We start from the raw sequence: 8,843 nt of genomic DNA, 5'->3' as shown, positions 1-8,843 counted from the left end.
CAGAAAGGGCCACATAAACCAGAGACTTCATCAGCCTGAGTCCAGAAGAACTAGATGGTGCCCGGCTACCACCAATGACTGCCCTGACAGGGAACATAACAGAGAGTTCCGGATGGAGCAGGAGAAAGGTGTGGTGCAGAACTCAAATTCTAATAAGAAGACCAGACTTAATGGTCTGACTGAGAATGGAGGAACCCCGGAAAGCATGGCTCCTGGATCCTCTACCAGTGCAGAACTAAAACAATTTCCGAGACCAAGTCTTCAGACAGGGACTGGACTGGACTGTGGGACATAAAGTGATACTTGTGAGGAGTGTGCCTCTTAACTCAAGTAGATACAAGAGACTAAACGGGCAGCTTCTGTCTGGAGGTAAGATGAGAAGGCAGAGAGGATTAGGAGCTGGTTGAAGGGACATGGGGAATCAGGGGTGGAAAGGAGGAGTGTGCTGTCACAGTATGGGGAGAGCAATTAGAGTCACATAACAATGTATGTATAAATGTTTGTATGGGAAAAAAAAATTAAAAAAGACTTACAGCCTTGGAAATCCATGGGGCAGTTCTACTCTGTCCTATAGGGTTGCTATGAGTCAAAATCTACTGACAGCAATGGCTTTTGTTACCAAGTCCAAAAAGGTTTCAACATATATGCATAAGAATCCTAAGAATCCAATGAAATGCCTATCAGTGTCTTTAGGGTTCTCACTGAGTGGATTGACACAATGGCCACAATAATGGACTCAAGCACACAGATTATCATGAAGATGGCGCAGGACCCAGCAGCGTTTTGTTCTGTTATACATAAGGACGACATGAGTTGGAGATGATTGATGGCAGTAGCATCTTTAGAGGTAGACAGGAATACATTTAAATATCTAAAGAGAACTAAAGAAGGGCAAAACCAATGAAGCAATGAAGGAAGTTAGTTATAATCTTATCGGAGGTTGCAGACCTTTCTGAATACAGAAGTATGTAAGACTTAAATCCAAGGACTGAATTTTAGAGTTCAAAACATAGTGATTACAAAAAGAGACTTAGCTTGGCAGTCAGAATCATGAGAAAAATTATCCCAGGTGTCTGTAGCTTCAGGGTTCACGCCTAGTTGAAGTCTCTGGTTAAAAAATAAACTCAGTCAGCTGAGAAGGTAATGATCCTTCAAGTGAGCAAATTTCTGTATCTTCATGGAAGTTAGAATTTAGTAATGCAATTAAGTAAATCAAACCTATAGGATTAAAATGTTAATAAAATTCTTAATTTAAGTATTTCTAACGTTTAAGGAAAGAGCCCTGGGGAACAATGGTTACGCACTTGGCTGATAACTGAAAGGTTGGTGATTTGAACCCACCCAGCAGCTCCACAGGACAAAGACCTGGCCACCTCCTCCCATAAAGATTACAGCCTAGAAAACCCTATGGAGGCAGTTCTACTCTGTCACATGGGGTCACTATGAGTCAAAAATTGACTTTACAGCACCTAACAATATCGATGTTTAAGAGATTTGAGCATACCAGAGCTCCTGGAAGTCCCTGGGTGGTATGAACAAATGTTTAATGTTCTCAGCTGCTAACTTAAAGGTTGAAAGTCTGTGTCTGCCCAGAGCACCTCAGAAAAAAAGCCTGGCAAACTACTTCAGAAAAATTAGCCATTGAAAACATTGTGGAGCACAGTTCTACTCTGTGGGACCTGTTAAAACAAAAATCCTATTAAGACAGTAATAGAAATTTATTAAAGTTTATTTAATATATGATATGAAATCAAAGCTCCCAGTCTTACCTTTGGAGTCTCTGTTTCCCCAAGGGGACTGAATTCTTCAAAAAAGCACAATGCTTAGGGCAAAATGGTCTTCCTAGCTTATCTAGACCATTGTTTGACTCAAAGGTGATTTTTTAGGAAACAGTTTCAAGGTTCAAGTTTGAAAAGCACATCTAAGAGCAAATGGCCTGGGTGGTCATCTCAACCCTATGGACCCTAGAAATCTGGATCCCAGGAGGATTAAAATGATTTCTCAGGCTGCAGTGAGTTGGAATCAACTCCACGGCAACTGTAAGATAAATAAATAGGTTAGCCTTGTGATTTAAAATGTAATTTAAAGTGTGAATTGTTTTATTGATTTAGATTTGGAATTCAAAGTTCAACTCTTATTAAATTTATAGAAAGTATCGGGCCACTTAAGAGGAATTAAATTCTACCACATTTATAAATTTAATTTATTAGACATAGGAGACTTATTTTATTGGAGAAGGTGTTTGCTAGAGATTTTTCTTGGTAAGTTTTGTTAAGACAATTGAAGAATTTAAAATGAAATGTGCTCATTAAATGTATGAATATAGCTTAAAATGCTTAACAGAGTTACTAATTTGGTGGTAAAAGCCTCATTAAAAATGACTGGTCTCTACATAACGCGTGTGTGTGCTTACACAAATTACTCTCTCAAAGGCATAAAATACCTACACTGATAATTTGATAAGAACTGGACCGTTACATTGCAAAATCCCCACATGATAATATATGTGGGTCATTTCTCTGGGATGCCCAGTTTCCCCAGAGAAATCCTCCAACCTCTTGCCTGTGCAGAAATACCCTGCAGCAGGGCTGGCTGCCTGGGTATGCAAACTGTGCAGTAGCACAGGGCCCTGCGGGTAGAGGGATCTCATGCTTGGTTTACTGCTCTGCTCTTGCCATCTTGAAATTCTTAATAATTTTCTAACAAGGGGCCTGTAGACACACCAAAATCCTAAACAGGCTGTACTGGGCTAGCTGAAAGATGTCAACTCGAGGTCAGGAACAAGAAGAGCAGAATTCCCTGATGATTAAATTTCCAGATGCCCTTTGATATACGGCATGTTCTTAATGACTCTGTTTTTACAACTAACTGACCCTGAAGCCCTGCACGCGTGCTCTGATTCTATCTCCTGAGAAACCAACATGAAAGGAATTTACAATGACCCTCAGGATTCTAGGCTGCCCGGACTCCGCCTGTACACCCTCTTTGGAGCTCCTTCTCGATACTTTCGGTTTGATGCTGCCCAATTCAAACTGTATCTACTCACAATAAATACATTCGGTTACACTAATTTCTGGCGTTTCTTTGTGCGTGTAGGTTTTTGACAGGCCCCATGTTTTTCATTTTGCACTGAGTCCAGCAAATTATGTAGCCAGTCCTTTGGGCAGTTAGAATTCTGGGAGCGAAGCATTGGAAGAGGGTCAAGGTTCAGTATGTAGCCTTTCTCCTAATCCCTGTGTTTTCTGAGGTGCCTCCCTCCCACCTTGTTGTACCTGATGTCCACCTGTCTGTAGTTTCTCTAGTCCAACCTTAAAAGATCCTCTTTTCTACCAGGGTTGGCGGTGGGATTGCCACTTGGCCACTTGACCGTATGGGCTGGGGTGGGGGAGCATTAATTCCCCAACTTTTGCTCTGTAATATGAATCAGCTTGCTTTTTTTGGGGACTTTCTGTCTTGCAGACACTTGCAGAGTGGAAAAGTTGAAGCTTAAAATCAATTGCCAACTCATCTATCCCAAAATTTTATTGACAACTCAAGCTGTTGTCTCTCCTCTCTTATTCTTTGCCCTTGTGGGTTTATGCCTTTTGTTCCTTTACTTTCATTTTAGTAAGGCTTTGGGAGAGACGGGATAAATGCAGATGTTCAATCTGCCGCGTTATGACCAGTAGTCTCAGTTCAGTTTTTATAGAAACAACAGTTGTTGTTAGTTGTCATCGAGTCAGTTCGACTCTTGGCGACCCCATGCGTGCAGAGTACAACTGCTCCATAGGGTTTTCAAGGCTGGGACCTTTTGGAAGCAGATTACCAGGCCTGTCTTCTGAGGCACCTCTGGGAGGGTTCAAACCATCAACCTTTCGACTAGTAGTCGAGTGCTTACTCATTTGTGTCACCCAGGGACTCCCTATGAAAACAACTACTCTTCCCTTTAATCTCTCAAAATTATGTAATTAAAATTACAAGTACATCTGGCATCAACAAGTTTAGGAACAAACCCAACTGACTCTTGGTAAATACACAACTGATTTACTGGGAGTAACTGAGTTAAAGCAGTTAATTTATTTTACAGAGGGAATGAAAATGATGGTTTAGTCGGGTAAGTTGTTTTAAATGGAGATTAGTTAAATGAGCTTCTACTTTAACTAAATGCATCTAAGACACTCATTAAAAGGGTGCATTATTAAAAGTCTAAATGATTTGGCTTCTTGGATAACCTATTCAAATTTAAAGAACCTTATCTGTCTTTCATCACCTATAGGGTCGCTATGAGTTGGAATCGACTCGACGGCAACGGGTTTGGTGGTTTTGGTTTATTTGTCTTTAAATATTTGATTTGTGTAATTCAGTCAACTCCTTACCAGTTCATGAGCAGCAATGAATCTAGAAGAGGTCAGAGAGAAAAATGGATAACATGTAAAGAGCTGGGAATTGGAATGACATTGAATTCTTGATAATGACATTGGAGACCAGAACATCAATGGATCAATAACTTCAAAATTTTGAGGGAAAAGAAATTTCTGCCCTAACTCCTACTCATCCTTGCCTACTTCTGCTTTGATCTCCTAGTTGAACTTTGACTGGCTTCTGGCCTTGAAGACATTGTTTTGCATCTGTTAGTGACACTCTACTTTCCCTTTCAGATGGGCACCTCCTTGGCAGGTTCTGCTAGTCTCTAGCCTTTTGAGGCTTTGTCAGAAGAAACTGACTCGCATTCTTACTGGCTACAGGAACTTAGGTTTCAGCTCACAGCTGTGGCTCCTATTTTCTGGGGAAGCAGGAAATCAAGGGTTTAGGAAATAAGAAAGTACCGTAGTAGGAGTCCTTGGATGGTGAAAATGGTTAATGCCCTCGGCTGCTAACCAAAAGGTTGGAGGTTTGAGTCCACCCAGAGATGCCTCAGAAGAAAGGATTGGCATTCTATTCCTGAAAAATCCTGAATAACCCCATAGAGCACAGTTCTACTCTGACACTCATGGGGTTGCAACGGCAACTTGTTTTCAATAGGGAAAGGGCCACATGTGGTCTACTGAAGACAAGCATTAATTCTATTCCCTTCTGAACCTTCATTAAAATGACAATAAAGGAAGAATAATTTTTCAGAAAGCTCTAAACTCTTCAAAGACAAACCCAAGAGATGGCATCAGATAAACAATATCAAACTTCTGGGAGATGGAAAGCCAATATATGAGAGGGTAACAGACTTAGAACGGAGAGGTTGAACTTGTTGTGTGGTTAATAGGTAGTCAGAAGCAAGCAAATGTGAGTTAGCTTTTGCAAATACCAACAAAAAATCAGGGACTTTTTGGAATAAAGGGTAAGTGTGGTTAGTTTCAAGTCAAGTTAGCTCTGAGAAATCTCCTCCTGACTGGAAAATGAGACATAAGGTCAGATGAGCAGCTTTTCTCCTTTGACTGTGAAGAATCTGAGAGTACTTAAGAGCTGGGAGTTAAAATTTTTCCTTAGAACAATAGGACAGTTGTAGCATTTCCTAAACTCATAGCAATTATTTTTTTGTACAATTACATGGGCATTTTCAGTTTCAAGTAACCTTTTTTTGGGGGGTGGATGGGTGGGTATAGAACTTAAATAATTCTTTACATATGTAAAAATGGCATGGTGGGGGCGGCTGACCTCTAACTTCACGAGGGATAGAGAGAATCACCATCAGCATCAGTCCATGCACCTTACTTGCATAGTCCCACCCAATCATTGCAGGGGAGTCACAAAGACTATGGCTAAAAGGGGCAGATTAAGTAATTCACTGCACCGCAACATTTTTCATTATTATATAACTTTTTTCAAGTAGTTGTTTTGTTTCTGCAGAAATATAATCAGTTACTTGAGAGTAGGGACCTTTTCTGACACATCTTAGCATCTCTGAGTGCCACAAGAATATGGGCTTACTCTAAGGATCAACTACTGTGCGTGAGCTCATTTAGTCTTTACAACAACCTATGAGGGAGGAATGATTATTAGCTGAATTTTATGCCTGAGGAAAGTGAGGCAGAAGCTACACAGCTCTGGTAACCAAGTTAGTTAGACCCTACCTTAGTACACTGCAACATGTGCCTTGAGTGCACAGGTAAGGTGTTTGTCGGACAGATCTGGGACTCCATGGAGCTTACAGAATAGGCTATACAACTGCTTGCTAATACATATTTGACATGAGGCAGAGTTTTGTCTGAGACTATCTTTCACTGTAACATACCACCTGGAGCAAGATTATGGAGAAGCCTGTAGCTCAACCTCTCTCAACTATTAAACACTGCTGATGTGCCCAACAGAAGCTAATGGAAAGTGAATGACCCAATTGGCTTAGGTTAATTTGTAACGTTCTTCTTCCTTAGTTATTGCCAACTGGAAGAAATCTAGTCCAAGAGAGTCAAATAACATATTGTAAAAATTTATCATACACATCAGTGTGATCACTATTGGCGTTATGGCTTTGATATGAAGCCAGTCTTGCAGTGTGGGCATTCAGAACACAGGAAAGCCCTATGGACTTTGAACTAACAACAGTTAGAAATTTAATGTTGTCTCCAAATTCCATAAGTCACCGGGGCGTATCCAATTCCAATGCGAGACAGTTATGATCAAAGCCACTGAGGTTAAATGATTGTAGCTGTCAGGGTGTCCCCTTCTCCTTCCTAATGGCTCGTGTTAAGGAAACCCTGCCCTGGCAACCTTGTCTCTCTCTTCTCTGTATTCCATCTCATTTGTCCCCACTGAATGCTCCCCTATCCCAAGTAGCTCCACGTTCCAAAGACACGGGAGAATTTTGACCTAGCTGGTTATCTCATATCACAAGTAATCTAATGATTGCTTGTGAATTACAGGCTTATTTAGATTTTTGTGGTGAGAAGTGCAGACCTGGTGCTTTAAAAATGTTTTAAAAAGTGAAAAATATATGCAAATATGAATAATGAATCAAGAATAATAATCCGAGTATTGAATCTCTATTATCCAGCACAATTAATGAAACTCTACTCTCTGCACACTGATTTCACACAAGTTTTTAAGTGTTAATTTCATAATAATTTGATAAATGATGTACATAATTAAGGTAAAATTTGGAATTTCTCTTTTTCTCCTAGTCCACTGTAAAAATGGCATGGGTGAAGGAAGCATCTGACCTCCTCTAACTTCGCAAGGTGGGGAAGCGAGTCATTATCAGCATCAGCAGTCCAAGGCTGATTCCTATGAGGCAGAGATCAGATGTGTCTCCTCTCCCCAGGCTTTTTCCCAGTTCTGACACCAACCATCCCTCCCACAGCACTCTTTACTTCTCTGCTGGGTTCCATAAATTCGTTTCAATGGCCACACAGAACTCACAGACCATACTCATGATTGTGAGGTTTATTAAGGAAGTAACAGGTTACAATTCAGGATCAGAAATGACTCAGGATACAGTTCTTCGATCAGGACAGCTTCTTGCCCTCTGCCGCCAGCCCCTACCGGGGGCCTTCTCAGGGCAAGAGTTACAACTCTTAGCAACGTGGATCAGCAAGCCCCACACAGCTGTCTCACGCCGCTGTCATTCTTGCTACTGCTGCACCACCCTCTCTTGCTGTCTTCCATGTTACAGCTCCTCCCTCTCTCTCTGTGTCTCCCTTTAAGCCAAGCAGGGTGGCGAAACTGACCAATCCCCTTGCTGGGGTTCCATACACGTTATTTACATGGTCCCACCCACCCCCAAGGGTGCCATGCACCTTATTTACATTATTAACAAGCTATCCAATCCCCTTGGTGGGCCACAAGCACCTCATTTGCATAGTCCCACCCAGTCATTGGGTGGAAGTTGCAAAGACTATGGCTGGAAGGGCCATATTAAGTAATTCACTGCACTGCATCTATCTGTAGAGCAGAGTTGTCCAATAGAACTTGCTGTAGTGATGGAAAGTTCTATATCAGTGCTATTCAATATGCTAGCCACTGGTCACATGTGGGAACCCTGGTAGTGATAAATGGTTAAGCATTTGGCAGTTCAAATCCACTAGCTGCTCCTTGGAAACCCTTCAGCGCAGTTCTACTATGTCCTATAGGGTTGCTATGCGTTGGAATTGACTCGACGGCAACGGATTTTTTTGGCCACATGTGACTACTGAGCTTTTGGAATGTGAAACTGAGGAACTGAATTTTTAATTTTACTTATTTTAATTAGTTTAAATTTAAATAGCCACTTATGGCTAGCGGCTACCATGCTGGACAACATAGATCTAGAATATAGCAATGATCTTGTAACAGGACAGGCTAGGTTATGCTGCAGCCACAAAGAATCCATTTGTCTGTAAGAACAAAGACTTACTTTTTGCTTGCGTTATGCTTCTATTTTGGGTTGCCTGGGGACCCAGGTGGATAGAAAGCCACCATCTCAAATGCTGCCTGTCATTATAGAGAGTCTTGCACCAGCACTGGCCCAGAGGAGACTCACAGTACTTGTGCTCAAAACTCGCTGGCTGTCTTAGTCATCTAGTGCTGCTGTAACACAAATACCACAAGTGGATGGCTTTAACAAACAGAAATTTGTTCTCTCACAGTCTAGTAGGCTACAAGTCCAAATTCCGGGTGTTAGCTGCAGGGGAAGGCTTTCTCTCTGTGTCAGCTCTAGAGGAAGGTCCTTGTCATCAATCTTCCCCTGGTCGAGGAGCTTCTCAGGCACAGGGATCTGGGGTCCAAAGGACGTGCTCTACTCCTGGCACTGCTTTCTTGGCAGTATGAGGTCCCCAACTCTCTGCTTACTTTCCTTTCCTTTTATCTCTTGTAAGACAAAAGATGATGCAGGCCACACCCCAGGGAAACTCCCTTTACATTGGATCAGGGATGTGACCTTAGTAAGGGTGTTACAA

This window comes from Trichechus manatus, unplaced genomic scaffold (genome assembly GCF_000243295.1).
Source record: "Trichechus manatus latirostris isolate Lorelei unplaced genomic scaffold, TriManLat1.0 scaffold00026, whole genome shotgun sequence".
Classification (NCBI taxonomy): Eukaryota; Metazoa; Chordata; class Mammalia; order Sirenia; family Trichechidae; genus Trichechus; species Trichechus manatus.
Note: the sequence above shows the minus strand (reverse complement) of the source record.